The sequence below is a fragment of the Enhydra lutris genome, unplaced genomic scaffold (assembly GCF_002288905.1).
Source record: "Enhydra lutris kenyoni isolate GAN:26980312 unplaced genomic scaffold, ASM228890v2 scaffoldscaffold2, whole genome shotgun sequence".
Lineage (NCBI taxonomy): Eukaryota > Metazoa > Chordata > Mammalia > Carnivora > Mustelidae > Enhydra > Enhydra lutris.
In genome coordinates, this window is record NW_019154086.1 from 76,851,551 (window position 1) to 76,866,228 (window position 14,678).

General features: G+C 33.9%; 1 protein-coding gene across 1 annotated transcript in view; it reads right to left on the bottom strand.

Moving 5' to 3' along the window:
* Positions 1-14,678, bottom strand: part of LOC111148594 (cell adhesion molecule 2) — a 1,205,598-nt gene that overhangs the window by 960,676 nt on the left and 230,244 nt on the right. The gene's annotated exons all lie outside the window — the stretch shown is intronic.

Here is a 14,678-nt window from a genome sequence, read left to right on the forward strand (position 1 = left end):
TATTAAAGCTGCTGTACTTTGCTATGCCAAGTCTTATCTGGCTAAGTCATACACCTTCCAGTATTGCGATCCTTTTGTTACAGTCTTACTATTGTACTTTTATTAAAACATGTCTAATAACATCACATAAAAGGGTGTTATAACAAAGTATCCCTAAGTCATAAAATTAAATTTGAGTTTTGTAATATCTATGAATTGACCCAGAGCCTGGAAAATTTAGGTCGTATAGAGAAAAAAAAAGCCAAAACTCAAGTATATCAATAATGTGAAAAGTGCACGGCAAATCTCGCTTTTTTGAGATGCTAATATTTAGTGCCTTTGGATGACATTTGAGTCATCATACAGTGTTAGAACATGGACTATATCGAGGGGATTATGTGTGGGGCACTGTCAGGGCAGAAAGGGTGAAAAAAAAAACCAGAACGAAAAACAGTCTTTATTCTTACAAGGGCCCTACAGTCTATTGGAGGAACTGCATGTGTGTCAAACTAGAATAACGCTAATAAAAACACCAGAAATACATGAAACAAAGAGAGAAAAAAAGGAGAGTGTTTTCATATGCTTCAATTTTACTTTAAAGTCCTTCTAAGAGATATGGTTTATAAACTTGTCAGGCTGAGCTTATGATAACAATAAGCCAAATGTTTGTCAACCTGAATTAGATTCAAATTAAAATTATGCCAATTGGCTGTTTTTCTTATTTCAGAAGATTTTTTTGGTTGCATTTCATGTCCTTAATTGAACTAAAATGTCTTCATTTCTTTTTCATCTACTTTAAATCATATTCATTATTATTTTTTAGTCACCATTAAACCAGTAAGATACATCAGTTAGTCAGGAATGTTTGAATGTGCTTTATAATTGTGAATTTCAGTTTTGAATTTTAGAATTAATGGCTGCTGAAAGAACAATAGTAAAGTTTGGGCTTTTCTGGGAAGAACAATTGTACCGCACAACTGATAGGAAATAAAACAGAAAGACATGAGAAAAATTTCTAGATACCATGCATGTGTACTGGAAATATAGTATTTTACTTAAATAACCTATAATTCTCATGAAAGGAAATGTCAGTTACCCAATATACAAAGCAGAAATGCCGCTAAGAAATGAAAATAAATATTCAGAGGATGAAGCAAATAACCAGAGATGGCCTATTCATTTAGCCATATCCTAGGAGATTTGGAACAGACAGTTTGGATTAATATCACTGGAGATAAAAAGGGTTATCCTTCACAAAGGAAATAAGAACGAACATCTATCATTCTGATGAGAGGTTACATTTTTGCATTAAAATGTGTTTCATGCAAACATTAAAGCATATGAGCTGTAAACTTTCAATTTTGAAATAACTTGCTATTGTTTAATACTAAAATGATTATTTGTCCTCACCGAAGTGTGTTTGTACATGTGTTTCTGTATGCATCTAAGTAATTCATTGTGTTCATTTGTGACTTCTCCTTAAAGTTTTTTCTTTGTAGGGTCTCAAATTTTATTTTCTTAGAAGTCAAGAAGTGACTACATTCCATTTCAAATATTATGATTCTGAAGTGATTTAAAAACTACTTCTAATCCAAGGTCTTTCTCTTTCTAGCAATTAAATATCCACAATCTTCATAATCTTCATAAACATATGAAAATATATTTTTATATAATACCAAAGCAGATATAAAATAAATGAGATTAAATGAAATTGAGAATTTATTACTAGAAAAGGGACAATTAGAAAAACTTAACTTTTGAAAAAAATCTTAACTAATTTACTAATTTATTATGATAGGCTGAAAAAAAAGGCACTTAAATCAGTTTATAAAGTGACCTAAATTCTTCTACTGTAATTTTACTCTATAATTTGACAAGATTTCACTTGTAATAAAATAATGACTTCAGTGATCAAATATTTCCGTGTCTGTTTTGACAGATAAGGAAAATTAGGTTAAGAAAAATTAAGTAATATCATCAATACCAACAGAATAAAACAAAACAACTCTGGGGCATCAGTAAATGCCAGAACTGGAAAAGAGATCATCACAGTCAAAATCCAGAACTCTCTGACTCTATCACATTAGGATTCCAGTGTTTGGTTTGGTTTTCCTGGTCTTCATGAAGTGTTTTTGTTGTTTGTTTTAGGTTTTTATTTCAAATAAGTTTGAGCTATTTCTCAAAGAAAAATTATACATAATAGAGATTAAAGGTCACAAGAATCACAAGAGCTATGTAAAGGTGTGAAGAAAACATTTCAGGCTCAATAATCAAAAGGTGATCTTGATTTATGTTCCAAATCGAATATTCATGCACTGTGTTGTTCAGCCTCATAACTTTTCCTTTCAAATTCGGAGGGTATTGCAAATATACTGCCATTGGAAAAGTTAGAAAAGTTTTTTGACAATATTTTACTAGCAGCAAGTTATTTTAATAAATAATCTATGATCTATTTACTGTGATTCTCAAAGGTATTACTTACATTACTTTCTAAATGTAATTCAATTTTTAGTTGACATATTGTGATATTAGTATCTTTTTGTTTACATAATTTAAATGCAACAAATTAATATAAACTAATTTCCTTAAAATATCCACATATTATATTTACATTGGATGTAAAAAGTCTTTTAATGAGCCAAAATTTTATAAAGCATACAATTTAAAAATTAAAAAAAAACAACTCCTAGGTATTTCCTTAAATTATTGTTAACCGAACCATGATATAACCATACAAAACATAGCTTATGCTCATTTCAGCTCTAATGAAATCATCACTTCTCATTGCAAAGAAACAAAATTATTTAAGACTTTCTTTGTCAAATTTCAATGACAGTATCAAAACTTCTTATAGGTACTTCTAATTTTATAAGCATTATCTATTATGCCTGCTATTAAATGAAAATAGAGAAAAATGTTTTTAAAGGGGGTGTACTTTTGACAACCTCATATTAAATAGGAGGAATGGTATTTCTTTAACAGACTAAGAAGTCAAAATTAATAAATACAGCTATATGCATGTTATAAAACCTATTTTACTTAGGTAGATCTAATAAGAATGATTAATGTCAATAGTTGAAAGTCTGAAAATTCTATGAGAAAAGTTTGATTCATCATTTGCAGAATCCATCATTCAGTATTATTTTTTTTAGATCTCCATTTTTATGAAAAGAATAAGATTATGGTTATAATATATAATATGAATAAACATTCATTACTTGTTAGAAGGATATTAATAAGAAAAGCCCTATACACAAGTATTCAAATAATGAAAATGGCTAATAAAAACACATCAGTTCTTCAAGATATTTAGCTTCAAAATAGGTTTAAATTGAAAAAGATGAGAGATACTTTGTCTTATTAATACTCTTATCAATAAAAGTTGTTATAGGAACTTCAGCTACTAGAAATACCACTCAGATCTCATATATTACATGTTCTGGACACTTCAAAGAATCTGGATTCCAAGAAATATAGGTTTGCAAGAACCCAATATGGGGATTTGTACCCCAATAATAACTGACCTTAAAAATCCTTATATAGTCTCTTTGATTTTCCAGGTTTCATATTTCCTCACCTCATCAGTCCCCTATTTGGACTATTACCTTGATTTTGCTCTGTCATTAGAGAATCTCATTATATAATATAGAAGTCAGTAATTACTTCTTTAACAGACTTTTTTTCTGGAAAGACTTTCAGGATGACTCCTGTACTTGGTCCAAATGAGGTACATACACTGCCCTTACTTGTAAGTACTTCTTTTTGAATGAGCCTTCTTAATCTTCTCACCAAATGTGAGTGCCAATAATCTTCAGTTTAGCATCCTATGTTACCAGTATTTGGTAAGTAACAGGTACTCCAAACACTGAATAGTGTGTGTGTGTGTTTTCCAGAAACAGTTACTTCTGACTAAGGAGAAGTCACAAGATACTAATAATTTTGTATACCAACAGATACCAGTATTTTCCTTTTCATACCCATAATCTTGTATACTTTTCTTAACAAATATGCAAAATGGGCCTTATTAACTTCTGTTTTATAGATGAGAAAATTGAGTTTCCGAGAAGTTAGAGGCTTTCCTAAAATCACATATCCTAGCAAAGGACTCCGCATTGATCCTTACATTATTCTCAGTCAATCCTAGAAAAAACTATTAGGACATAAAAATATATGTTTCTAATTACAATATCAATTATTCGTATGTTTTCTTTCTTTCTTTTTTTTTTTTAGAGTTCACCAAGTACTGACACATGCATCATTCAATTTTATCTGCATAAGACACCCATGAATTTGATAGATTAGAGATCATACATATGTGTATTTTTCAAGGAGCAGTTGACAGGTCACTTCAACTGTACAATATCACAGATTCTTCCACAGTTGGTCATATATCCCTCTAGAGTACAATTTCAATGTATATATATATATCTCTAACTTGGACTTTTCAGGATTAATTATTTTTACTTGACTCTGGGTTTGTTTCTCCCACTTCATCATGACAGGCTTCATATTAGGAATCTTATATACTTCTTATTTTAGCCAATTAAACCATTAAATCTGTGTACTGCTGTATTTATCAGAAAACATATTATGGTTCAATCCCCCATCACATATGTTAGATATTTGTCAGTTCAATTCACTTGCATTCAAGAAAACATTTGCCATAAACATGTACAACGCTAGACACTGAGAGGAACATAAGGCTGAAAAATTGTATTTCCTTTTAAAGGTTTGTAAATCTTAGAAATCTGATGAAAATAAATTTGTGAGGGGTGCTAGTGTGGCTTAATTGGTTAAGTGTGTGCCTTTGGCTCAGGCTCAGGTCCTAGAGTCCCAGGATTAAGCCCCACATCAAGCTTCCTGCTCAGTGGGGCATCTGCTTCTGCCTCTCCCTCTGCTCCTTCTCTCTTTCTCTAACTCTTTCTCTCTCAAATAAACAAATAAGAGTTTAAAAAAATAAATTTTTGAAGTATCTGTTGAAAGAACGATTTTCTCTTTAAGCTTGTTTGTTTTTGTCTAACCTATTTCTCTGCCTTTCTCTGCTTCCTTGCTTCTTTCTCTTCCTCTCTCTCTCATACACACACAGACATATAGATTTAATTCAGAAGATATTTTCTGGCTCCCTCTCCTTCCCACATTGCTAATCCATAGTAAGAAAGTTACAAAAATAATAGCACAGACATATTACAATATGAATATAAACAGAATCGCCAATTGCTCATTGTAGGTCATTTAATGTTTTATGCACACTAAACTGCATGTTAAACATGTCATGAAAAAAATCATGTTGTGTGGTAGTAATAAATGTAAGACGACGTGAATCATGAAAGAACAATGTATTATAATGGATCAGTAAAGCTCAAATGATGGAAAACCTCATAGAAGTTAAACCTATAAATAGCTGGGCTTCCTGCAGTGGAGGAAAATTAAGCACATAGCAATTAAAGAAGAGTGAAGACATATAATTCACATGGGAAGAAATAAGTGAACTTATCTCAGTGAAGTTACAACAATAATATAATCAATATATTTTGTTGTTCACAGGTTAGAGAAGTGATTAATAACTACTATTGCTATATATGTTAATATTTATATATGTATTTGATAAAAATGTCCAGTGAAAATTAAAATGTAAATCATAAATCAACAAATTCTGTTTTTTAAATAAAACTACAAAATCACCTGTGAAAATTAAATGATTTATTTATTGCACCATATGAAGTTAACCAAGTGATATCACTAGCATGATTTATACATAATTCAGTGTATAATACTTGAGGGGTATTGCTGCAACGTAAAAACAAACCAAAAAAAAAACCCCAAAATAAAAATGTCACTAGCATTGTTGTGAATATGTAAAAAAAGTAAATTAAGTTGTGAATAGTCACAGATAGAGAGTATACGACCATGTAAGAGAATGTAATTTAAAGAAATCTCTACTGTATAGGCACAATGGTCATTTTAATATTGCTAAATATTTTATACCAACAAATACTTTGAAAATGTGAAGTGATAAATTATGTGTTTATAAAAAGGCTAGGATATTTCAGAATACAATCGGTTTTCTACTGGGAAGAATAATGGGAAGAATAATGATTATAAAGTTATAATTTCTATGAATTAGGCCAGTTTTTTTTAATTAATTAATTTATTTATTTATTTGTTAGAGAGAGAGAGAGAGAGAGAGCACGAGCACAGGCAGAGTGGCAGGCAGAGGCAGAAGCAGGCTCCCCGCCAAGCAAGGAGCCCAATGTGGGACTCGATCCCAGGACGCTGGGACCATGACCTGAGCCGAAGGCAGCCGCTCAACCAACTGAGCCACCCAGGCGTCCCAGGCCAGTTTGTTTTAACATGTGTATGGAGTACTACTATGGCCAACGTATTGTGTTAAATATGAGAAAGGAGAAGTATAAGAGAAAAGTCATATCAGTAGCTTCATTGTGGTAACTAAATACAGCAAGCCAAGACATTCTGGAAATATTCATGGAAGAATGGGAAAACCATTGTGATCAATAATGCAACCTGCCCCAAGACAAAATACTTCATACAGATGATGGATCTAAGATCTACTTACAGCACTAATGGTCCCTTCAGAAAGTGCAATCACCTGAGGAGACTACACTTTTAACCATATAAACACATTATATTTGTTTTTAGAAGTCACAAAAAAAAAAAAAAAAAAAAAAAAAGGAAAGAAAATTCAGGGCAACACCATGATAAAAAATAGACATTATGACATTTGGAAAACATAACGCCAGAGTTAGATAATTTTCTTAGGCTTATGTTATTACACTGGATGCACTGAACAGAAAATGGAAGAGTCCCTAAACAATACTTCCCAATTCAGTGTTCTAAATGGATTAGAGGAGCATCATGGTAGAGTCAAACATATTTGTGTGGGAGTTCCCTGTTAATTAACTATCTGTATGGTTTTAGACAAGAAACCTAATCTCTTGGAGCTTTTATATCTTCATCTGTAAAACGGAGATAATACATAGGCATAAAGTTGTCTCAACCTATCTTACTTACTTACACTTATCTCTAGTTTCAAACAGAGTGGCACAAAGGATGTGCTAAAATAAATGTCTCTGGAATACAAACACTTAAAAAATTCCTAGTACATTATTTTCCACTTTGTAGGATATGGGGTTAGGTCACCTTGTTAAAATTCCATTGTACACTGTATTGGTAACAACTATTAATATAAAACTGTTTATTTAGCATTTTTTTATTTTCCTCAACCTTTAACTAGTCATAAGATCATGAGGCCAAAATACACATCATTTTGTTTCAATAACTCATTAAATGTATGTGCAATGTGTAAGATAAGCACTCAATACATTTCCTTTTTCTTCAAGATTGAAAAATACAAGAAACAAAAAAGATTGTTACCAAGTTATTATGGGTATGAAAGTTTCTGTAATTGATAACTGCCAGTGATTGTCCTAAAACATAGAAAAGGTTTTCCCTGGGCCAATTAAGATTTCCGGTTTACTAAAACTCATAGGATAATGATTTACCATTTATAATTTACTTTTACATTTGTATTCTGAGTCATTCATTCATTCATTAGCAAACACTAAAGTACCTATTACCTAAGAAAGAATTAAAGCAAGATGGTCCTTGCCCACATCATGCCCACACAATTTAGCAGGAAATTGAAACATCTGATTCTCCAAAAATACCTTGTAATATAATTAGGACAGCTATGTTTAGCTTCAACGTACAGATTCGTGAACAAAAACTTAGAGAAGTTAAATGACTTTAGCTAAGTGATAATTAGTAGGAGTCAAGGTCTTCTAAGAATAGGGTTCTTTCCACACACTGGGTTTTCCTATATATTTTCATGTCCATTATCAACCAAAATAAGCCTTCATGTACTTCAAAATAGAAATCAATACACTACCTTTTTTTTTTAATCTTTTCTAGGATAAACCATTTTAGACCTGTAAACCTCTTTATAAATCTTCTATATCCTCTCAATTTTGTCAAATATTACTGAAGCTGAACTACTCCCCTGAAGAGTTATAATTTTAAAATATAAGCTTCTTATAGATTATAATATTTGATTATACTTTGAGTTGTAACTCATGACAAACTATGATGGAAGAGATCCAAAAACCTAGTAGTCAAAGTCTTTTTAAAATCTGAGTATATTGAACAAGCTATCAGAAAATTATAATTTATTTTTATTTTTGTCAGCACAGAAGAAAAGCATGTACAGCATGTTTGCCCATAGCAGTCAATGCACAAAGACACCTCATACTTCTGGCACTCATTTTAAATCATGTTCAATAACAACATGTTTAAAATGAAGGCAAGCTGTCATAAGGCAAGCTGGGGTAATAAGAGTTTGGCAATTAAAAAGCACCAGCACATTTACCAATCTGAATATTCAAGAATTGTGAATCATTAATCATAAGTAAACCACCTGCTGGGGACACTCTAACCCAGCATAAAGATTTGCCATGTGCATAATTGTCAGTTTCAGATTGAATTTTTATCCAAGGAACAATAGTATTCAAGATGATTTGGGTGAAACTTTTATTAATTTTGAAAATAAAAACAATTATAGCCCTCATGGTATTTCAGATATTGAAATGGTCCTTTTTAAAATGGCAATGGTTTTCATAGTCCATTACATTTTTATCAATTATTAAATAGCTTACTGTTATAAGTGATGAAACAGTATTTAACCTTTGTTTTACATTTTTTTTTTCTGCTGTTATCACAAACAAAAATGAATCTGACTTGCTATAAACTTAAGAGTTTTAGCTAGGCCTACAGTCATCACTCATTTTTTAACACATATATGTAAATGTATAGCCTACTTTGCTATAGACTGTCAGCAGTATTTTTACAATAATTAGGTACTCTTACCTCCATAGTTTTCCAATCAGTTACAAAATCTGTGTGTGTCTTGCTGGTTTTCGTGGCTTATTTATATTGTCAAAATCTCATTACTTCTTTTTATGATGAAATGGCTAAGAACTCCTGAGTGGGAATTAACCATTTGTAAAACTTTAAATAATTGCAGTAGAATAGAAGAGAATCTCTTTCTTCATGATGCTTCATACATTAAATCTAGTTGAAGCACTTTCCACATTACAAGTCAGCAACTTGCTGAGACTAAACAGAAGGCCACCACCGTCTCAGCATCCCACAAGTTAGGCTGGTGCTTGAGTGGTGGTGGAGGGAGCACACAAAGGTTTCACAGTTCCCAGGACTGAAACAGCAGAGTCCCCCAAAGTTGCTCACAGAGGTTGGGTAAGAAACCCAGAAGGGTAGGGGACATAATTTTGACTGAGAGGCAGGAGACTTGAAAAAGCCAATACATAAATCTCTTGGACTTGAACCCGTAGAAATCAAATAACTTTTACGATATTACATAGCCAAGCTATGCTACTATGATTTGAATTCTAAATCTAGCTGCACAGGCAAAGTTTTCCCAATGTTTTGAACGTGTGCATTTGTTTATTGGGTTTTTGTTTTGTTTTTTTGAGCATGTGAATTTGTGATACATGCCACACTTTGAGTACTTTTGACACTAAATCCATGCTTTAGTTTGTTTCCCACTGTTTCTGAAAGTTTAGATTCCATCAAGAAGACTAGCAGCAGCACCTGGGGTCTGTTCCTGTCCTCAAGATATTTTTATTTATGTTTGATGATGCCAATGCAGGTAGTTCTCGGGTGAAACTTCAAGAAAATGCGACATGATGCCTCCTGGAAAACTGGGATCACATAGCATCTTAAATCATATGGCAAAGCTGCTGAAAAAAACTGATTCCTAGGTAGCAAGCATGATGGTTCTAATGCATGATGATTCTAAATGTTCCATAACTAGCATAGATTTCTTTCATAGATCTCTGTGAAACTCTAGCTTCCCAATCCTCTTCATTTTGTCTCCTTATTTTTTAAATCCTTATTTTTACTATTTATATTCTTTCTTGATTCTACACTATAGTCAATATAGGCATTTATTACTTTTCAGTCATCAGGCAATAACTTCTTTCTTTTTAGATCTTTAAGATCACCACTGTCATGTCTTAGCAAAACACTCAATGGTTTATATGCTTTGTCCAAATTGATTATTCCCTGCAACCCACCATACTTGCTCTTTCCTAAATGTGTTTCTGATCATGCCACCCTCCTACCGAAAGCCTCTCTTTGGTTTCCCAATAGTTCAGAATAAACTCACTAGTCTACAAACCCTATGTGTTCTATTCTCCTCTCTTGAGCCTTACTTTTTGAGATACTGCCCCACAGTCTCTCTGGTCCAGACTAAAAAAAAAAATTCTGAAGTCCCTCCCACCAGGCATATTTCTGTGTGCAGCAGGACTTTGCAAGTGCTCTTCCCCCTGGAAACCTATTTTATGATAAACCTAGTGCTCTCTCCTTTCACCAACCTATCCTCCAGATGTTAGTACCTGGACTATTCCCAGAGGGAGTCTTCTCTGACCTCCCTGCTTGGGTAAAATCCCTATGATATGATCACACAGACTCCTTGTCAATACTTTATACAGCTGCAATTTTACATTTTTGGTGTAATTATTTGATTAGTATCTGTCCTTCACTGTGTTTTAAATTCCATGTGGGTAGATACAATGTCAACTTCTGCTTTCCAGAGCTCTCATACCCAGTATGTGGCACATTTTCGGTGTTCAGTGAATGCATGTGTCAAACGTATGAAATGTTAAAAAGGTATTTTATGTCCCTAGGGAAATGGGAATCATTCTACAGACAAGAGGGTGACAAATTGTAAACTTGGCAAAGCATAGTGAGATCTGCGACGTAGGAAGATTTATCAGAGCAGTTGGAGAATGCACTGGAGTGGGGAACAACTGGAAGTGAGGAGGAGGTCAGAGAGCTACTGTATCAGACTGGGTTAGAAAGAGTGAGGGTCTGGACAAGGAAAGTGGCTATGCAATGGAGGGTTGTGGAGTTGGGATGCTAGTGTTTGAGAGAAACATGGGAATGATGGGAATCCTTGCTAAGTTCCTATTCTGAAACGAGGTAGATGAGAGATCAGGAAGTTCTATCATGTAAGAAGAAGCAGATTTTGGAGAAAAGTATAAATTCTTTGTCTAGTATAGCAAAGCATAAACTGTCAAATAAGCTTTGACCATTATTTTTTTTTAAGATTTTATTTGTTTATTTGACATAGATCACAAGTAGGCAGAGAGAGGCAGGCAGAGAGAGAGAAAAAAGAGAAAGCAGGCTCCACACAGAGCAGAGAGCCCTATGTGGGGCTCAATCCCAGGACCCCTGGGATCATGACCAGAGCCGAAGGCAGAGGCCTTAACCCACTGAGCCACCCAGGTGCCCCAGCTTTGACCATTATTATGGATAGGTCTGCTACTCAAAATCTAGCACCACCAGCATAAAGGTATACACTGAAACAAGGAAAAAGAGCTATCATACCCTTGCTATCATCCTTCCTCTAACCATCCAGTTCAAAAAAGCAGAGTTATACAACTAATTTACAAAGTCCTGTATCCTACAGAATATATCTCATCTCCACCAAATATACCTCCAGGTATAGCAGTACTTCTTCTTCTTCTTTTTTTTTTTTTTAATAAACATATAATGTATTATTAGCCCCAGGGGTACAGTCTGTGAATCGTCAGGTTTACACACTTCACAGCACTCACCATAGCACATACCCTCCCCAATGTCCATAACCCCACCCCCCTACTTTTTTATTTACACTGTCATAATTTCTGGAACCTCACACTCTCCTTACATTGACCATGAAAGGCTGAAGCATCTCCCTTTCCAAAGAGTTTCTCTGTCTCTTAATTGTACTGCTTAACCATCCATCATTCATTATTCTGCCAGACTAAGCTCCTTAAATGCTGCTTTCATCTTAAAATAACTTATAGTGGTTTTCTGTTGTTTTACATCTTAGTGGTTGACATTTAAGTCAAATTTGGTCTTTTTACAGCCCTCAATAAAAGACCAGTCTTAACTGTCTGTTCTCCAACATGAACCCTGTACTAAGTTAGATCCTGTGGTTCCTTGCTGGCCACTTTTCTCTCCACCTTTTCTCCTGCTCCATGTCAGTCCTATTAGCATGTTAAGTGCACGATAAAAATTATACTTCCCGGGGCACCTGGGAGGCTGAGTGGGTTAAAGCTTCTGCTGCAGGCTCAGCTCATGATCTCAGGGACCTCAGATCCAGCCCTGCATCGGGCTCTCTGCTCTGCAGGGAGCCTGCTTCCTCCCCTCTCTCTGCCTGCCTGTCTGCCTACTTGTGATCTCTGTCTGTCAAATAAATAAATAAAAACTTTTAAAAAAATTATACTTCCCATATCCTTCACAAATATTTCCACCTTTTCCCATTTCACATTAGTCTTTCCTTTTTCACTTTCTAAAACACGTACACACTTATTTTGAAACCTTTGATATACATTTCCACTTGTAAAGCCGTTTGGGGCTCCTTCCTACTCCTCTACTTCTTGGCAGCCCAAACGGCATGCAGCAAGGCATTTAGCACATGTCACGTGCCCAGTGTGTTCTCTTTGTGATGACTAAAGAGGATGAGCTCTTGTCAACACCCAGGGAGAAAGATTTTAAAAAGTGGAATTTCCTGAACGTGTTTATTTTAATGCAACAGGACACATAGAAATACACTATAGACGACAACAGCGCCTGGCTGACTCAGTTGTTAAGCGTCTGCCTTCGCCTCAGGTCATGACCCCAGGGTCCTGGGATCCAGCTCTGCATTGGGCTCCCTGCTAGGCAGGAAGCCTGCTTCTCCCCCACCCACTCCCTGGCTTGTATTCTCTCTCTTGCTGTTTCTCTCCAACAAATAAATAAAATCTTTTTTTTTTTTAATATACTATTGAGAAAAAGGGGAAGATAAGTGCTGCTTTTACCAAATAATTAAATTCTAAAATACTTCTGCTTAAAAGTTGAGCAAGAAGCACTAAAATTTCTCAGCAAAGAACTACTTCAGATCTTGAAGATTCAATTTTGTGCATTGTAATTGTGCCATCTAGCACACTCTGAAGTTGATTTGACGGGCCTCTAATTTCTGTTCTTGTGCTTGACCATGGGATGTATTTTTCTCTTATTACGAATGATTTATTATAAGCTGTCAATAAACATATCACTTTACATGTAAAATTCCATTTTACATGAGCAATTGGGTTCTTTAGACATTGTGACAACAAAGTTGGTTGGGCTTCGAGTAGTTAGTGAAAAATAATTTCTTCATCTGATTCTCTAAAAGTAGCTCTTCTTTATCAGGCATCTGTTGACCCTGAATGTGGAAACCTTCCAGAGGTCACAGGTTTTCCATTAGTTCCAGATTAACACCTCTGGAAATTAACAAAGCAGTGTTTCTGATGATGAATGTTAGGGAAAAGTGAATCATCATTTAGGCTTTCAGAATTTAGTAATACCTTATACCCCAGTTAATCATGTAACATATGTATACGTTCATGTAGTCACTGTAGTCGCATGGAGTCACGTGTAGTCACATATATTGTGGAGTGTGAAAAAAAAACAAACAAACCTCTGTCTTTATGGTGCTTTTATTCAGGACCATTGATTTTTATCAGATCCTATGATGTAATTAAACTACAATCAAGTTAGAGCACAAATATGGAACCAAAGTTTACCGGTTTATGGTCCAGTTATACCGGCAAAGAACTTACCAGTCTCTCAGCTTTTTCATTTGAAAATTGGAGATTATAAAGAGTATTTTGTCAAAACATTGCACGAATTATTAAATATATTAATATCGTTAGGCACTAAAAAATGTTTGTCACGTAGTAAATACTAAATAAATGTTTGTCACGTAGTAAATACTAAATAAATGTTTGTCACGTAGTAAATACTAAATAAATGTTTGCTACTATTATACTCAATCTATTATAAGACTATTAATCAGCAATGTGTGTATTCATTGTAAAAGTGAGTTGCTTGCTGTTGGTAAATCAAAAATAAGGTATGATCTGTCTAAAAGTATGTGAGTAAAAGACAATGTGAGACAGAGCAAAACTTTGCATTAGGTTACGTAAAAAGAAAGTAGTAGGTAACTCTAAGAACGTAACTTTACATAGCTATTAATTTTACAAAGAATTATTAGTTTCTCCGCCTATCTCTGTTCTAAGGACTTCTATTTGTTTACATATATCTTGCCCATAAAGTATCATTTACATGTACTGATTACAAAGCACAATCACCTATGTTTCCCTTTTCTAAAAATAAAATTTGAAATTAAAAAAAAATGGTTGCTACACATTTTAGCTCTTTACATATCTGTCTTTTGACTCTTTTTTAAAGATCAAGTTAAATAAACACTAGGGATTTTATATGTACTTGACTAATTAATTGGCGCCGTTACCAATCTCATTGCGTTTATTAAGAAAACTTTATGAGAACAATAAATCCTAGTTCATCAGGGGAAATTAAAACTTATGGAAGTTAGTAAGAAATAATAATCACTGCATTCTACAAGTCGAGGTCGGCAGCACATAGGAGGACACATTCCCTTGTTACATTTGGTGATTCAGACCTGCCGTTCATTAATTTGCTGAATACTCGCCCACCAATTCTTGTTCTCTGCCCTCTCTAAAAATGCCCTACTCAAAATTATCACCTTTCTTTTAAAATTCTGCAGCCTCTAATTTTGTGTGAGTTTGGGGAATAATATAATTTCATGGACAGAATTCACTTATTAATTTCCTAAT